Genomic DNA, 19,383 nt, shown 5'->3' on the forward strand with positions numbered 1-19,383 from the left:
ATCAAATATCTAATATACAAAAGCTAAATAGTAATGAAAAGGGTGGAAAGTGACAAAACTGAAGTTCTCCCTATTTCTAAGCCTCAGCAATTCCACTGAGTGGACAGCCACTGGTACTTCCTCTGACTGTAAAATCTTTTGGTGCTTAAATTTAAGTCTCCATTTTTAGTCTATGGTGGCATATCAATTGTATTTAATTAATACATTTCTGTTCCAATGAAATTGTGTCATCAATTATAAAATTGGGACATATTTTACAAAACAATGAATATTTGTATTATTGCCTTTTAAGAAAATTCAAAGAATTTTCCCCCTCAAAATCAAATGTTATGACATTTTTAGTGGAATAGTAAACCTGTCTGAAGACATTGTCACTTATAAAACAGTTTTCCCATATGATCTACCCAAATTCTAGGATTTGTCCAAAATTTAACATTTCTATCCTACAACATTGTTTTTTTTGATAGCTGGTCACGTGAAAACAAAAACATGTTATGTTTCTTTAAGTAGAATGATTTTTTCCAGTGAATAAAATTTTAGTGCAACGTTCCCAGTAAGAGCCTGAACGAGTAATCTTCTTGGTATGTTGTAAAACTTCAAGCTCCCTTATAGGCAGAATTTCCTCACAAATGTCGCAAAATTATTGCACTAATTTTTCAGTTTTTCTTTCTCTTTAAATGGTGGACTTGAAACTACCAAATCTAATTTTCTTCCTTATGGACTGCATTTATTATAATACATGTTTTTAAACTTTAAGCTTTGTAGTTATTAAACTGGCTATTACTTCTGATATTACCTTTTAGGCAAATGGTATTTATTTAAATTTGGGCTCTGTGAGTTTCTGATTTTACAAGACTCCTTTGGCATTAGAAGGAGAATGAGAACATCTCTGGATTCTTTCACCCCTCTTTAACTGTGGAGCTCAATACACTTTCCACTGAAGGAGTGAGTATTGTCAAAATAGTTAACATAAGCTATTGAAAAAATCCCTTAACTTTGGGAAGAATAATTGCACACAAATGCATTCAGAAATCCTATGGAAAATAGAGTGCTGTTAACTGGCATTGTTACAGCACAATTTAGCAAGTATGTTAGAACAAACTGTCCCCTTTAACCGTAAGCCATTCTGTTTCACGCTTTTTAATGAAGGCCTGTGCCACACACTAGAATACTTCTCACCTCATTACTACCCATAAAAAGCAATGATCCATTCAAAGGCTCCTCATATCTCCCATATGAGTGGTAAAGAGCTTCGCCTCTCCTTCTGGCTCAGGGACAAGGAAGCTTCTTCTCTGCCTGCCTTTGAAGTCGATCATTAGAATGTTTACTAGATAAAAGAACTCAAAAATTTATCTGTGTAATCTCACTGTTGTCATGTGTTAATGTTCTACCCTTCCTTTAAAAACAAAACAAAACAAAACAAAATAAAACCTGAAGACATCTCTGTTCTTATTTAGAGAAAACAGGAGATTTGCAAGTCTGTTAGTGAAAATTTTCTCCATCAGTGTTCACAAGATATTTTCAAAGAAACTCTAAAAAGCAGGAAAATTTTAATGGGCCGCTGAAATGCAAAGCTGGGATTCAATAAAAAGCAGATAGAGAAGCAAGCCGATTGGCCAGTTTAGAAGAAATGTTTCAATTTTTAAATTAAACTATTTTTTTCTCTCCCCAGAGTGTCATCAAAAAAAAAAAGTTGATTATCCTTGGAAATAACACTCTTTATGTCCATTTTGATGAACAGGTTTCACCCAGACTGCAATACCCACCACCACCTTTAATTTTAAGGTCAATATATAATACTATTTAAAATGTATTATGTATGTTCAATAAAACTTGATGAATGCATGCTTTTTGGTTAGGGGTGGTGAGTGGGGAAGGATGCTTTTTATAATTATTTTTTTCTTGCAAAGACATTACAGGGCTAATCCAACCTCAAACTTTTGTACATTTTTTTAAAAGCTCCATGTGATAGTCATGAAAAAGCCTACATAGAAGAGAAAGAGCTGTCCAAAAATATTGTTTTAACAACATTACAGTATTTCAACCAGCAGGAGAAATAGTTGCTCATTTCCACTACATCAAATTTCCAGCTTGACTATTAGCTTAATAGTGTGCAACACAATAATGTTTGTAATTCAAGAAAAAGCCCATACCTGGTACTAAAATAATTTGAAAGCAGAGTACTAGCATCTAAATTCTGCAATGTAACAAAACACTGGAATCTGGCACATGTTATAAATTTAAATGATGTTTAAATTCAATTCCTTCGTAGGAAAAATACATTTAATGTAAACTTTTTGGTGACGTTTCCAACTTTCTATGTGCTATCTCTGAAAATATATCTGATCACCTGATGCCACGCTGTCAAACCCTACCAAACACTTAAGCTGAGCAGTTTCTAAATTAAATTGGTATTCTCCAGGCGCTTTCCCAGAAACACAAGCTCAGGTCGGATCACACTCCCAAAGCTACAAGAGGGAAATGTTGGTACTGTACTTTAATAGGCTGGAGGAAGCATGTGCTTGAAGAGACTAGTCGACCCCTGCAATAATAACTGCACAGCTTTGTTTCATTTGAAAACATAAATCTGTACACACATACTTAGTTAGACATATATCCATGTATATAGAAAAAAGTTCAGCTAATAATAAAAGAAAGGATGAACATTGGCACTGTAGATGTTGACAGCATTATGCAAACTTTTCAATATTCCCTTGCATGCTCAACTTTAACTTTTGTTTATAAAGTCCACTTAGACATAATTTACAACTTCTGTTAAGTTAAGCTGGGTTCTGTAAAATCTGTCTAAAAAAATCAGCATAGAGTGCTTTGAGATGTTACAAATATATCTAGATATCAACCATTGAGCTGGGCAAATTATATCCATTATGGAAACTCTGGGTTTGTATTTATGTACATAATATATTTTAGCCCTGATGTTTTAAAATGATGAAGCAAGCCTTGCTTCCCACCCTCCCCTCACCCCCCACTTCCTTTTCCAACTCTTGCTGTAGTATCTATGAAAGGAGCTCAAGAAAAATAAAATGAGAAATTCTGGAGGGTGTCACTATTTAACAAATTTTGGGAGTTCACACTTTGCAAGGTAATTTGGAGAGAAAAAAATACAAAAGTTAAGCAAAACTTCTTGCAAATTACCTGAAGTTTGTAATTTCATTCTAGCATAGTTTAAAGATTTCAATATTTAAAAGTGTTATAAAACTATATCTATATAGCTATTGGCAAAAATCTGACCTTCTCATCCTCCTTTAGGATGTTAGAAATGTCAATCAAGATTAAGAGAAAACGGTAAATCCCACTCTTTATTTACTCTTCCCATTTAAATTGCTTTTGAGATCAAAGACAGAGATTGAAGCTTTTCTTAGTATCCACATTTGAAAATATCAGAAGAGCAAAGCACTCAGCTTCGATCATTTTTTTCATGAAATAGTAGTTTTGGCTACGAAAATATGGATTTAAATTAAGTATTCATATAAGAGGGGGACCAATTCCATATCAAAATACAGTTGGACAGGCACATGGAGACTCTCTTATGGGGAAAGACAGATTTATAGTTAACTGTGGCCAATAAGAGGTGTAAGGGAGGGTTGAAGAAGAGAGAAAAGACTTGCTCCTTTCCTTTTCTCCATGATTATGTACCAATAGCTCTGCACTCTTTTTTTTCTCTCTTTTGAAAAGATTTTATTGGAGGATTAGGGGAGGGGAAAATTGTTGGGGAAAGGGAACAGCCAAGTCATTGTCCTTCAATTTAGTTCTGGGGGGGTGCAGCTCAGCTCCAAGTCCAGTTGTCATTTTCAATCTAGTTGTGGAGGGGCACAGCCCACCATCCCATGTGGGAATCGAACCTGCAACCTTGTTAAGAGCACGTGCTCTAACTGAGTCATCCGGCCGCCCACCGGCAGCTCAGTGGCAGCTCAGCTCAAGTCATTGTCTTCAATCTAGTTGCGGAGGGTGCAGGTCACTGGCTCATATGGGAATCAAACTGGCAACCTTGTTCAGAGCATGGACTCTAGCCAACTGAGCCACCCGATTGCCCCTAAATCAGCTTCTTATAGTAAAAAAAAAAAAGTTGGGTAAACTTTTCAGCTATGTGTATAATTTTAGATTATTATTCTGTTCTCGCTTTAGTGATATCAGGCATATGGGCAAAGAAGTGTAGGATTCTTTTTTTCTTTTTGGTCTTTGTATTTACCTCCCTCATAATCTCCATGAGATTATGAGGGAGGTAAATACATAATTTTATGTATTTACCTCCTACTCCTGGTGCCAAGTTGGCCTAAATAAATATACTCTATAAGTAAAAACAGTGTGTTTACTAAGCAAATACTGTGTCAAAGAAAATCCTCCAGTTTCCTTTCCAACCCGATGGCTACCCCCTAACTTCTATGTAGACATTCTGGAGCTGTCATGGCTCTGCTTTTGGACTTGAACTTTCCATCTGGCTGCTGTTTCCTTTATTTGCTATTTCAGGAATCCTGGTTCCTACATTTTTCTAGAGACATGCAAGTACGAAGAAGAGATGCTTTTAACTCAGTTGAAGCACTTCTTCCTGAGAGCAAGCTACCTCAGAAGATGGCTACCTGCCATGAAAGAGCCCAAGTAAAAATATTTATCTGGCTGGCAGTGTGGCGCGTTGGTTAAGAGTTGGCTTGGGACACCAGCTCTGAGCAGCAGGGCCCCAGTTGGATCCCACATGAGGACCAGTGGCACTGCCCTCTACAACTAAGATGGTGAATAACAGCTTGACCTGGAGGTGGGCTGCCACGAGTCGCTGGCGATGGCATAGGCTGCAGCCCCTGCTGCAGTGGGCTGCCATAAGCTACCGTGAGTGGCCTGCAGTCAGTGTGAGCGGCCGGCAGCCGTTGTGAGCTGCCAAGAGCCACCGTGAGCAGCCATTCAATGGCCTGCAAGTGACTGCCTCACCTGGGAAGAGCGCAATGATCACAATACCAACATGGGCCAGTGAAGCGATGTCCTCCACAACTAGACTGAAGAACTAAAGGACAGCAACTTGTCTGTTCCCCTTCCCTGATTCCCCAACGCTGTTCCCTTCCCCAATTTCCCAATAAAATCTTAAAAAAAAAATTTATGAAGTTGTTGATATTTCTACATTAATGAGAGCAGCCAAGAATATATTCTTTGTGACTCAAGAAAAATAGTGATTTTTATGACGGTGGCTAGTACTGCTTTCACACATAAATAAAGTACTTTTGTGCAGTTTTCTTTTTGCTTTTCCCACACCACTGGCCGGTTGCTGTGGAACACCCAAGGGTATCCTGGCCTCTTGCTACTGTGACTGCTCTCTCAGGTAGTAACTGTCCAGGTAATAGTAGCCCCCCTACCCCTATAATAAGTTACTTGTTCTTGGCCCCACCTTCTCTCAGGAAAACTAAATGAAAAACTAATGCATTCTAATAAATTAGTAAGTACTGGGGGCTGAGGAAAACCCATTTTAGATAAAATATGCATTTGAATTAGAATGTTATAATATTTTGAATGCAATGTGGCTCTTTCAGTAGCAAATAGCAGATATTTACCATCTCTGTTTTTGTTATTAGAGGGCTGTGCTGTATGTAACAGACTGCAGAGGACTTGCAGTACTTCTGAAGATCTTGTACATAATGGTGGTCAAACAGAGCTTCAGAGTCTCAGATTTAATTTGCATTGCCTCAACCCAAAGGAAACGTCCAATGATGACTTTTTTTTTTTAATATATATTTGGGGCCTGAGGTAGTATCTGGAGCTGATGCAAATCTCTGCTTACTTTGCTTTGAATGAAGCTGCTCAGAAAGAGAATCTTGAGTGCATTACGGATTCCTACCTTAGTCTCCACCAGTCTGGTTAGGCAGAAAGCAAAGTTTTCACAATAGTATCACTTACTGATCTGCTACTGTTTGCCAGGTAATGAACATATATTCTCTTAAGTAATCCTGATAGTATTGTAAACGAAGTATTGTAATTTCTGAACCTGAGGATTTGACTGGTTAACTTCCCAAAGTTACATGGTGTCCTAAGTGGCTTGACTGGAATTTAGACCCAAACCCCCTTTCACTCCAACTCTTTGGCCCTCTTGCTCCTTTTGTATTATGTCACCTTGTCTCTTTGTGTTTTAGATGTACACAGTTTGATTCACAACTAAATATATATACTTATTTGTAAGTATCTTTTAGCTTAGCTTTCTGACAGTGCTCAAGATCACTTAGTGGGATTTCAGCCAAACTCTGATCTACAAATTCAAGTATCTTGCTTACATTCTTGAAGATGGGGCTTTGGTAATTTTATAGGCCCTGGTGTTTTATACTATAAATAAATTTTGATCTGAATGGTTTCAAGGAGAATAAGCAGAATGTTTGCCTGCTACTTCTATTCTGATCACTGTAATCTGTTATGGAAACAAAGAAACAGAAAACCTTTAAACCTATACAAAATGTAAATGCACATAAACCCTCTATTGTTTTTCTGTGGTGTGTAAATATACATTGGTATATGATGTTTATAATGTTAACAAATTTGCTTTCAAAAGCATTTGCCAGATTCTGGACTTATTTACTAAGTGGTATATTCTTAGATAAAGTTAAAAGAAGTTCTCTTTTGGTAATTCCAGTAATCTTTTATGAAGGCAAGAATTTAGATTTATGAAACTATGACAAAATGCCAAGTATTCAAGCCCCTGTTGGATTTTGAACAAGAGGCAGTCGTGTGCTGGAGCCGGTTCACACTGGCTTACAAGAACAGATTGTTAAATATGAGGAATTTTGTGAGCTGGTTGTTAAACATAACCATCATTAAAAAACGAATTATATAAACTTAAAATTAAATAAAATGTTAATAACAAAAGTAATAATTACTCAAAACTCATTACTTCCTAATTAATTTACTATATTGTACTATCATCTACACTCTATGTCTATTGTATCATGTACTACTGTATATGGTATTGTGGAAATGCCATATAATGGTTTGCTGCTGTTGCATATTTCTTCCCAATTCTACCTTCAAGGATGCATGTGAGTAGCTTGAATTCCATGACAGGGGAAGTACAACCACAAAAATTGGCAAACATTAGAATCAGGGCTGATTGATTGATTGATTGATTGTCTAGACTTAAAAAAAATGATGGAGGAAATGTTAATACTGCAGCTCAAATTTAAAAGTGTATTCTATCTGTAGCTGTTACACCATGACTACTGCAAAATTTGGGGACCTAGCCTCGTATTTGCAAACTATTATGAGATTCAGCAAAGTAAAGGTTCCTGTCATTCATAATGAGTGAAGTTCCAGCATATTTCTTCAATGTTTTTACTTTCATTTTGTTTGTTAAAGTAAATGAAAATATTAACTAAAGTTCATGTTGGAACTACATTTATTCATCAATTGTAACCAGAGATTGATTATAGATTTAAGAGTTTGGCAAAAATCAACAAAAGCCTTCTACGAGAATAAATTGACTACATGAAATTTGAAAAAAAAAAGACTTTTAGATGTTATTACTAATTGTAATTTCTATGCTATACATTCTTTTTATCAGTAAATTTATCATAAACAACAAACATATACACACACACATTTTTTTTTCTTCTAGAAAGTCTGTTGTTAAACATGTACCAGCACACCATTCACATGCAAGTCTTATTTAAATTTCAATTTATTCTGTGAATTGTAACGCTACTATCTGCCTTTAAAAGGCTGAGGATTGTCCTTTGACACCACCAATTAAAGTATTAGTGTAGTTAGTTGAAGAAAAGCAAGTCCTGCTAAGGCAACTGGTAGACTTTATCATGGCATATTTAAAAGTCTTCTAAATGTCAATGGATGGCTTTCCCAGAATGGGTAAACACCTTATTCTGCAAATTTTTGGAAAATTTCCTTCCTTCTGAAACACACATAATGTGTAGGACATCCAAGAGAGCTTTAAAATTCCTGTTGAATTTTATTTCCTTCTGGGTATAGTTAGTGAATTAAAGAGTATGTGAAAGTTTTTAAAATACTTACTCAAGCCTTAGAAGCTTTTGTCACCACCGTCAATGTTGAAAGTCTTGAGTGACAGAGTCTAGATGGGATGTTTTATCATTATGTTAAAAATGTTAAATTTCTGTCTTTTTCTTTCTTTCATTTCTTCTTTCTCCTCTTTTAGCTTCTCTCTCTTTTTTTCTTAATTTTTTCTCATTCATTGAATTTGAGAACAGAGGTATTGATGTTGTAGAGATACATAAGAATTCGTGAAAAAGTACAAACAAAAACCAGAGAGAAAGCAAAGCATAATTTTAAAAATTACTATTTTAGATATTTGCTGTGAAGGGGAATTATAAAATGATATCTGAGTCATTTTTGAAGTATTTCTAACTTGTTTATGCACTTCAAGCTTCTATATTACTTTGAACACTGTAGGTCTCTAATAAAAGAATGATGAACAGTTTAAAGATTTCAACTTCCACATATTCTTATGATGATTTGCCCAAGAATTTTCTATAGAAACTGTTAGGCCACTGTAGTATTTCCAAGACAGGGTATGTGTGTGTGTGTGTGTGTGTGTGTGTGTGTGTGTGTGTGTGTGTGTGTGTGTGTGAATGTGTGTTCACAAGCACCCACAATAAGTATCTTGAGAATCCTCACAAGAGTCTGATTTCATTTCTGGCTATTTGTGAAATGTCTTGTTACATTTGTTACATATGAGAGGAAATTTAAAACGACAGTCTATATTTGTTTAAAGAAAAAGAAGGTTGGTGCTCATCATGTGGCCAGTAAGCAAAACCCACTTTTGTTTATTTGGTTTTATGAACCTAAATTCTTATGATTGTCCTAAGAACTGAGTAGTTAAATAACAGTCTGTTTTCCTAACAGAATTGTTCTCTCAAGGATAAAGTCTAAGGTTATCTAACTGTTATAAAGAGATAATCTAAAAGAATAAAATGTGTAATTATACAATTGAACTACCTTGCCTAGGATAAGATGTTTGGAATGTGAGCTCCAACAGCAAAATAAATTCAAAGAAAAATTGAGTTATGCACTACTATAATATTCAGGAGATATTGTAATGTGGTTCTAGAAAAGTTTCCTGATATGAGAATATTTCTGAGAATGAAATCTCTCTTTTTGAAAATTCCCTTGCCCCTCAAGTTCTAAAATCAGTATTAATTTTTTGCTAGAAAATAGATTTCAATTTATTTTGAATCATTCTTCAGCACATATTCTCTTCCTGCTTTCTTTGGAAGAAATCTATTATCTAAAGCTTGACACGTTTTAAGTTGAGGCTTGAAACTGAAATTTACTCCTACCAAGGAACATGTGCATCTTTTATTTCTTTGATTTAGTGATAAGAAAAATATGACAAATTTCTTTTCTTTCCATTCATCTAAGTTACAGATTTGCTTATTTTTCTTTTTTCTTTTTTTTAATTAATGTTTATTGGGGTGGCAATTGTTAGCAAAGTTACATAGATTTCAGACTTATTTTTCTTTATTTTTCTTTTTTTTTTTTAAAGATTTTTATTGGGGAATTGGGGGGATGGGAACAGTGCTGGGGAATTGGGTGAAGGGGAACAGACAAGTTGCTGTCGTTTTGTTCTTCAGTCTAGTTGTGGAGGACGTTGCTTCACTGGCCCAAGTTGGCACCATCATTGCGCTCTTCCCGGGCGAGGCAGATCAGTCGCCAGCTTCTGGACGGCCGCTCACTGCAGCTGCTCGCCGCTCACGCTGGCTGTTGGCTGCTGGCTACACACGGTAGCCCATGGCAACCCACTGCCACAGGGGTTGCAGCCTACACCGTCGCCGGCGACTCATGGCAACCAAGCTCCAGGTTGAGTTGTTGTTCAGCATCTTAGCTGTAGAGGGCTGTGTCACTGGCCCTCATATGTGGGATCTGAACCGAGGCCCTCTGGTGTCCCAGGCCAGTTCTTAACCACCGCGCCACTCGGCCGGCCCCAGACTTATTTTTCAATTATTCTGTCCTTAAACTCTGCTGGTTTTGAGATCTGTGACATATGAACTTAACTCATCCTTTCATCTTCTAAGCAGAATATGATAGTTACCCTTTGCTTTCTCTTCTAACAATGGTGGTAGGTCCACGATAAGCCAGAATGCCAGTTCTTGAGGAAATGTTGCTAATGAGTTTTCCTACTGCATTTATCTGGGATAGGCTTTCTGTATTATGTAATTATTCACTTTTCTCAATTTGGACCTCATTTTTAATAGATTCCAGGAAGCCCATGATTGTCAGCCATCTTACAGACCAACAAACCCAATACTTCTTTCTTTAATAAAAGAATTGGGTTCTAAGGATCATGACTTGCCAACATCATACAAATAATTTGGGGACAGAGCAGAGAATATAATACAGATTTTCAAGCCTTTAATTCTATAGTATTCCTACTACTTTATGTGGCCTCTTCTGAGGCTTAAATCATCTTATTTGTGGTTACTTCTTAGAAATTAAATGCAAATCAGGATATTTCAGTATTTTAAATATTCATGTGATTGTCTTAGCTATTAGATTGTTAGAACCTGTTCCACAATCAATAAGTGCAGGGTGGATTAGGTTGTAATTGGTGACAGTGACTACTGACTTTGTCAGCCCAAATTAACTTCTGGTGGGAAGGACAGAAATAATTGTAATTTTCCCTGGGGTGGAACTATTTATTCACTACAAATTCCTAAGGTAAAGAGGCATTTTGGCTCAATTTGGCTTCTGACTCTCTTCCTCTCTTTCTTCTCATTCCAGTTGAGATTCTGCTACCAAAACATCCAGTCTCTGAATGATAAGCCCCTTTGAGTTGATGGCTTCATAAAGGCCCTCAGAACATTAGAAATGGAAAGTACCCTGGAGATAATCACGTCTCCATCTTTTTACTGAGAAGATCCAGAGAGAGGAACTGGCTTGTCAAGATCACAGATGCTGGTGGAACCAGAGCTAGAAACCGGGATTCCTACCTCATAATCCACTTCTCTTGCCATCACTCCTCAATATAATGAAGCAGTTAACATGTACCTCTTTTGTTCTAGGTAAGAAGTGGAAATAAAGACAATATGATGACTTGTACATACTATAGGCATTCCTGTTTGAATTTACTTAGAAATATGATGCAGTTATCTGAATTCATTCCATCACATGGATGCAAATATGGAAAGATTTTGAGTTTCATTTCATTTATTGAGCCATTTATATAGCATTTTTTTATTATCAAGGTAAAGTTTAATGAGCTCCTTTTTCAATTATAGTAGGTACTATGGAAAGGCTTTCAGCATAGATAACATCTCTGTTATTAAACTGGTTATGGTTTAATGACAAGAGAAGTTTAATCATTAATTTACACCTTATTTCACTCCAAAAATATTCGAAGCAAGTAAACTGCAGTAGACCCTTGTAAAGCACCCATCCCTCAAAGTAAAAAATCCTTGTCTGTAACTTTTGACTCTACAGTCTGCACTTAGCATCAGCAGATTCAACTCACCACAACATAGAAAATAGTATTTTCCATCAGTAGTTGAGAATCTGCCGTTGGGAAACCTCTAGGAAACCCCGGTGCAGAAAGCGGAAGTGCTTGTTATCCATCAAGGTTGGTTGAGTCAGCTGATGCAAAACCGCGGATAAAAAGGGCCTGCCGTGTTGGGGAAAAATGCGCTTATAAGTGAGCCTGGGCAGTTTGAACCCAAGTTGTTCAAGGGTCAACAGTATATGTAAGTACCAAAGGAAGATAATTAGGTATGTCATTGTCTGTGGCAGACAGCTGTAGGTGCTTATTTGCATCCTTTTCTTCCTGAGCACACAGCTTGAGTATGTCTCCCAGCCTTCCCTACCTTTAGATGGGTCCATGGTATTGAGTTTTGGTCAGTAGAATGCGGGCAGAAGCAATATATACTTTCATAACTGGTACCTAAAATCTGTCTTGTGACCCTCACACTCTACTTCTGCTTGTTTTCCAGCTAGATGAAGAAGATGCAGTGGAGTTAATATGAAACCCTTTACAGGTGGTAAAACCACAGACATTGAAGTCATGGAATCTTCCACCAACAGCATAGAGAAGAGCCGTCCCCACATGCTCCTCAAACTTCAAATGACTATGACAAAGGTAGGAAACAAACTCCTGTTGTTTTAAGATATTAGGTTGTTAGTTTGCATAACCTGATTAATGTAGCCCATTTAACCACAGAGGAAGTAATTTGCATTGGATGTTTTTGGATTGAGAAATAATTGCTTAAACCTGAAATAATTCTCAGTAGAAACTTTGTACTTTATAAAGCTTATCTTCTAAGAAAGACCATTTTGTCTGAAATGCTCTTTGAATGGGGAAATTAACAAAGAAATGAATTTATGGTGTTGAATATTTAATCTGGAGATGACAAACGTGTTTGCAATGGAAAGAAGATGGAGACCACGCAGGAGACAGTGGTAAGCATATGTTTGACTTTATAAGAAAATGCCAAACAAATTTTTGAAGAGGATGTACCATTTTGCATTCACACCAGAAACAGGAAAGCTTCAGTTGTTCCGCATTCTTGCTAGCATTTTTAATTTTTGCCATTCTGGTTGGTGTTTAGTAGTATCATTGTGATTTTCATTTGCATTTCCCTGATAAATAATAATGTTGAACATCTCTTAATGTTTTTATTAATCATTCACATATCTTTTCTGGTGAACTGTCAGTTAAATCTTGCTTTTTTATTTTACTATAAGAGTTTTTTATATATTCTGCATACAAGTTTTTTATTAGATATGTGTTGTGCAAATATTGTCTCCTGATCTGGCTTGTATTTTTATTTCCTTATAGTGTCTTTCAAAGAGCAGATGTTTTTTGTTTTCATTATATCCATTTTATCAATTTATTCTTTTATGGTTGTTTTGCATTTTTGTGTCCTCTCTAAGAAATCTTCACCTAGCCTAAGGTCATAAAGATTTTCTTTTATGCTTTCTTTTGGAAGTTTCATAGACTTATCTTTTATGTTTTGGTCAATGATCCATTTTGAGGAAGTTTTTATATGTGGTGTGACGCAAAGGTTGAAGTTCATTTCTGTATCTATGAATATCTACTAGATCCAGTACCACTTTTTGAAAAGGCTACTTATTTTTCCATTGAATTACCTTAAGTTTGTTACATTTCTATCATTTGCTAATTTTGCACTGTATCTTTGTGGTAATTCTTGGAATTAGGTAGTGCAAGTCATGCAATTTTGTTGTCCCTTAAAAAATTGTTTGTATATTCTGATTTCTTTGTGTGTCCATATATATTTTTGAGACAGCTTGTCAATTTCTACACCAAAGCCTGTTAGGATTTTGACTGATATCATGATGAATCTATTGATTAATTTACAGAAAATTTATTTCTCCACAATTTTGAATTTTCTAATTTTTTTAACATAGTGTATTTCTCCATTTATTTAATTTCTCTCAACATGTCTTGAAATGTTCAATATACAGATTTTGCATTTAAATTTTTCCCTAAATATTTTATGTTTTCGAGCTGTGTGTAACTTTTTAGTTAAAATTTTCAATTGCTAGATGCTTAAATATGGAAATATAATAGATTTTTGCATGTTAACATCATTTATTGTGACTTTGCTAACGTTATTTGTTGATAGTCATCTTTTTCTAGATTCATTAGGATTTTCTACCTTGACAATCATGTCATCTGCAAATAAGGATGCAGTTATTTTTTTCCTTTCTAACTTGGGTGCATTTTCTTTCTTCTTTTTTTGACTTATTGTACTGGCTAAGATCTTCGGTATAATATTGAGTAGAAGTTCGGAGATTAGACATCCTTGTCTCGAGCTCAATGTTTAAGGGGAAAGTATTTGCTTTTTTACTATTAAATATAATATTAGCTGAAGAATTTTTAATGATGCCCTTTAACATGTTAGGGAAGTTGACTTTATTTATATTTTCCTGGGAGTTTCTATCACACACTAATAACTTTGAATTTTGTCAAATGATTTTTCTTCGTTTACTGAGGTGTTAAGTTTTTTTTGTAGTCTATTCATACAACAAATTACCATTACTGATTTTCAAATGTTGAAACAAGCTTCACATTTCTGGGATGAACTCTACTTCACATTTCTGGGATGTCATGATATATTATTTTAATATATTTCTTGAATTGATTCACTGAAATGTTATATAGAATTTTGTATTAATGAGAGATATTGGTCTTCAGTTTTCTTTTTTGTAAGGTCCTTGTCCGGTTTTAATATCAGTGTAATGGTGGAATCTTTAATTTTTGGAAGCGTTTGTGTATGATCAGTATAATTTCTTCCTTAAATGTTTCATATAATTCATTAGTGAAGCATTCTTCTTCTTCCTCTTCTTCTCCTTCTCCTCCTTCCTCTTCCCCCTCCTCCTCCTCCTCTTCCTCCTTCCTCTTCCCTTTTCCCTTCCCCTTCTCTTTTGTCTTCCTCTTCCTCTTCCTCTTCTCCTCCTCTTCCTTCTTCTCATAGCACATTTTTGAGTGAGCTTTTGTAGTTTATGTCTTTTATGAAAACCATATATCATTTTCATTACTTATTTACTTGTTTGTCTTTATTAGATTTTTATAGACTCTTTGAGGGATAGGACCCTACTTTTTATTTTTATTTTTAAGACTCCAGATCTTAGTATACTGTCAGGCACATGGTAAATATTCAATAAGTATTTCTTAAATAAATGAAGAGGTGGGTGAATTTGTAGTAGGACCATGATGAGTTTCATAAGCAAAAACCAGAAGTAGATCAAGAGGGATTGAGATGAAAAAGAAATAAGAAGCCCACAAAGAAAGACCAACACAAACACAGTCTGGAGGAGACACGGGCAGGGCGCAATTAGGGAATGGCAGGCAGTGCATGCATCTTGGGGTACTGAAGTAGCAGTTAATCTCGATTAAGATAAATCAGAAATAAGCCAAAGGGTTTACTGAACTGAGGAGCTTGGATATTGGTCTGGGTACATTGGGAAGCCATTGAAGATTTCTGAGAAGGGGAGTTCTAAGAACCATTCTGTGCTTAAAGGGATGTTTCTGTAGTACAATGTGGGACTGATTAGAGAGGACAGAGACAAGAGGAAATGAAAGAAGTTAGGAGGCTGCTGCAATACCACTTTAGTGAGTAATAATGGGGACTCACACTAGCCATTCTATGGGCTTAAGGAAAACAAAATTTTTTTCAAAAGTAGGATTCTTAAGATTTTTTTCACCTGACATGAAAGATAATCCTGAGTTTGGGTGGATGGTAATGCCATCAACTAGGATGCAATTACAAGTGAAAGAGCAGGTTTACTGCAGAGGGAAGCTTAACCACAATCAAATAGAGGGTTCTGGGACTCAAGAAAACTGATGATTTTGAAGCCACAGGAATACTAGTAAAAGTCAAAGCCACTGAATAAACAAGAGCAGTAGATGGGAAAAATGGGGGGAAATCCTTTTTATAGGTAGAGAAAAAATACAAAGCTAATGAAGTTCTGGCAGAGGGAAGGAGGGGAGCCAAGCAAGCACAGAGATGTGATTGTCTTTCTAGAAAGAGTTTCAAGAAAATGCTGATGCCTGGGAGGTAGTGTAGTAGAGTGACTGAGTCTAGAGCCAGGAGACAGAAGGATTTGCTGTTGCATCTCTGCTTGATTGACATTTGTAGGGTACATGACTTTGAGCAAGTTATATAACCTTTATTGGTGGAGTGAAGGCAATCTTACAACCTATCTCAAAAGGCTGTGGCAAAGAATAAATTAGAAATAATATCCTTAAAGTGCCTGTCACTTTGTGTGGCATATACTAAGCAATTGATATTATCTACTGCTATCAATAGTAGTGAAAGATGCCTCAGTTGAAAAGAATGTGGGAGAAGTGGATGTAAGACAAGGACTACAAACCTGTAGGAACTACTCTCGGGCAGATGTGGGGTTTTCAAGTCTTTTTTCAATATAGGTATCTTTATAATTCTTAACCTGTACAATGTTTGGATGAGGTGTATGTATATGCATGCCTGAATAAAAATAGTTCATTTTAAGTAGGTCTGATAATTTATTTGAAAAGGGATTCCAAGGAAAACATCAAGAAGGCTACTATTTCTTCTAGAATGATTTATGAAAAAATGCCTTAAAGAAATGAATCAAAGGGAGATGCATGCTAATTCGGTTTCAGTTCTTTGATGAAAATTACTTAGTGTTGTTTTGTCACAGTGTAATATGCTTGTTTTCTTTTAAAACAAATAATTTAGATTTTGATCATGATTTGAACTTAAGCCACTTGGCTTATGAAACAAGCCATTAAATCAAAAAACAAACAAACAGCAAATAGGCCAGATGTCTCTGAATTTTAATGTTCTAATACAATCTAAAGAATTAAGGATCATTTAGCACTTTGATTTACCATTTGATCGTGTATTCAAACTAACATTTAAAATTTTTTCTGTGGAGTTTGAAAAGGAGATTGTCAAATATCAGATACAATTTCAAAAGTCTGAACATGGTTTTGAAAAAAGTGTTTTAAATGTCATTGACTGTTAGGAAAGTTGTTTTGGTCAGAATACAGTAGCAAGCCTAATCGGCTACATAATATAGCACATACATAATTCACACACATGCATTATGGGTACAGGTTCCCTTTTAGAGTGAATGCACATCCAGCATCCTTAACTAGTAGAGCTTTAAGCTTTTCCACTTATTTTGTGATTTCTGGAAGATAAACACAACTGCTTACTTACCTTTCTTTTTGTTTGGGTCCACATTTATTTCAGCAGAACTTAAATGAGCGCCTTTTCTCCAAGGCACCAACATAATGCCTCCAGAACTGAAATCCCCACTTCATCCTTTTGGATAAAAAAGACATAAACTAAAGCTAGTTTTACCTTTCTTCTTTGCTAACCTATGAAGGCACAATAGCCGACCCTCCCTTTGATTACTGATGAGGGTCTACTGTGGTCATTGAATATTATACAATAAACTGTTTACATAGCAGCCCTTTTTACAGGTTTTAAATCTTCCCAAGCTGCCAGTTTCCAAAGCTGGGTCCGCCAGCTGGCAGACAGAGAGGTGCTTGTGTTCTAGTTGATTGAGGTAATTAACAGCCCAAACTGTCAGAAGGTGACAGCAGGCAAAAAGTTCTTGCCCTGGGGTCACAGCTGGACTCCAACAACTTGCTCCTGATTTACCAGTAAAACTAATAATGTAAGTAATATTGGTATTAAATGATAAAATCAAGGGTCAAACTGAAATTCTGGTTTGTGCCACACATTCACTGGTAGCAAATTAGCAATTATGTCTTGCAGTTACTCTGCCCTGTTAAATAACCCCTGCAAAAATCAGCACGTGCCTATTTTGGCAACAATACATGGATCTTGGTACAGTTAAAGAAACAAATTGGATGTCTTTCACTTTGATTTCTTTCCATAAATGTACCTTCAGAGAACTGCCAGCAGTTTCTTGTAACTGTAGAGGACACGGGACTAGAGGTATATGAGCAACTCATTTTTATGGAATGTTCACTGTGTACCAGCCACTGGACTCAGGGCTTTATAAGCATGGTTTCTTTTAATCCCTACGGCCATACTCATGTGGCAATACTACTACATTCATTAGTTTACAGAAAGAGAAATTGAGAAGCAGAGACATGAAGTAACTTCCTCGAATCACACAGCTAAGACGTGGTAGAGCCAGAATTGGAACCTTGTCTGGCTCTAAAACCCAAGTGCTCAGTGGCTCCATTGTACTGCCAGATTATAAATGGCCTTGAAGAATCTGGTGGATCACCCGATGGTTTTTAGCTGAAGAATGGTATATTTACACTCCCCTTTGCAAGGGGGAGAATGTATTAGAGAGGCATCAATAGATGTGTGAAGATCATTTAAGAGCTTAATGGAACTGGATGGTAAATGATTGTTCAAGAGTTGACCTAAGTGGTAGCACTAGAGACACACACAGATGGAGTTACTCAATATGTAGGACTTACGCCCTCACCGGATGAGGAAGGAAAGACTGAAAAAAAGGGCTTGGGTTTAGACAGCTGACTCGATGATAGTACGTTAATTACTGAATAAGGCAGTTGTTGATAATTTGTAGAAAAAAGTCAGAACATAAGTTTTGGAATCTTGATAAAATATATGATTTACATGATCATTTGGGCAGCAGTTTGGAACAAGTATATCTTCATTATAACATGATAATGTTTAGTACATAACTCTATTAGGTAATAAAGTTTATGTTGGCCTGAGATGTTTACTCAACAGTGCTACTTAATAATAGGATATATGGATAATGACCAAACACAGATGCCCACTAGAATTCCACAGCTTGCTGAACTATTTCTCATAGCTCTAATGGCCTAAAGGTTTTTTAGCCTAAAATCCCCAATAATGCCTCTCCCTCAAGGATATCTGTGGAAGTTTGTTGGGATTATTTTTGCAGAATTAGAATTGCCCAGTATTTTGTTAATTTATAGTTTGACAAACATGTAAAAATAAATATCAGCTTTTACAGTTAGACTAAAGAGGCACTTTTCTATTTAAAAAGCAAGGCTTTTCAGTAAATATTCACTGGCACTTGTCAAATATGGTATTTGTTTAGAACATAACTTTCTTGTGAACATTTATGTCTTTGTGATTCAGTCTAGACTCAGTTGTAATTTTCTCCTTATTTGGCTTCTTGAGAAAATGTCATAGGTAAAGAAGATAGCTGTTCAGCTATTTAATGTGCTTGCATATTGAACAGTGATTCTAAATAGTTCTGTAATAAGATTTCCTTCCATTGCTTTTATATTCTCTAGGCATTTCAGGTTTTAAAAATATGTCTACCAAACTTCCTTATCGTTACAACATTTTCTTCATTTTTATATCAGAGTTTCTGATCAATGTGAGATAACCAATGTTACCCAATGACTCAATAAAATCCCAGTTCAAATTAAAGAAACATGACATTAGGGTTAATCTGTGAAACTTCATCTTAGGTAAATGTAATATTTCAATTAAAAAATATTAACAATGTTACAACAGATTTTTATCAGTTAGAATTCAATTTGGTTGAACTTAATAAAGCCCAAAAGACAGTACCTTAAAATAGGTTTATTTCTCTTTAACCTAATGTCCCAAAGTAAGGATTCTAGGGCTGGTGGGACAACTCTGCTCTATGAAGTTCTAAGGCAGCTGTACTCACTACACCATCATCCCTTGGTGTGGTAGGCTGATAACGGCCTCCACAAAGCATCATGTCCTAATAGCTGGAACTTTATATGTTACCTTATTTGGGAAAAAGATCTTTGCAGATGTGATTCAGTTAAGGATTTTGAGATGGGGAGATTATGTTGGATTATTCAGGTGGGTCCTAAATGCTATCGCTTGGATCCTTATAAATGGAGGCAGAGGGACATCTGATATACATACAGAGGAAACGGTGATGTGAAGGCAGAGCAGAGAGAGATTT

This window comes from Hipposideros armiger, unplaced genomic scaffold (assembly GCF_001890085.2).
Source record: "Hipposideros armiger isolate ML-2016 unplaced genomic scaffold, ASM189008v1 scaffold_27, whole genome shotgun sequence".
NCBI lineage: Eukaryota > Metazoa > Chordata > Mammalia > Chiroptera > Hipposideridae > Hipposideros > Hipposideros armiger.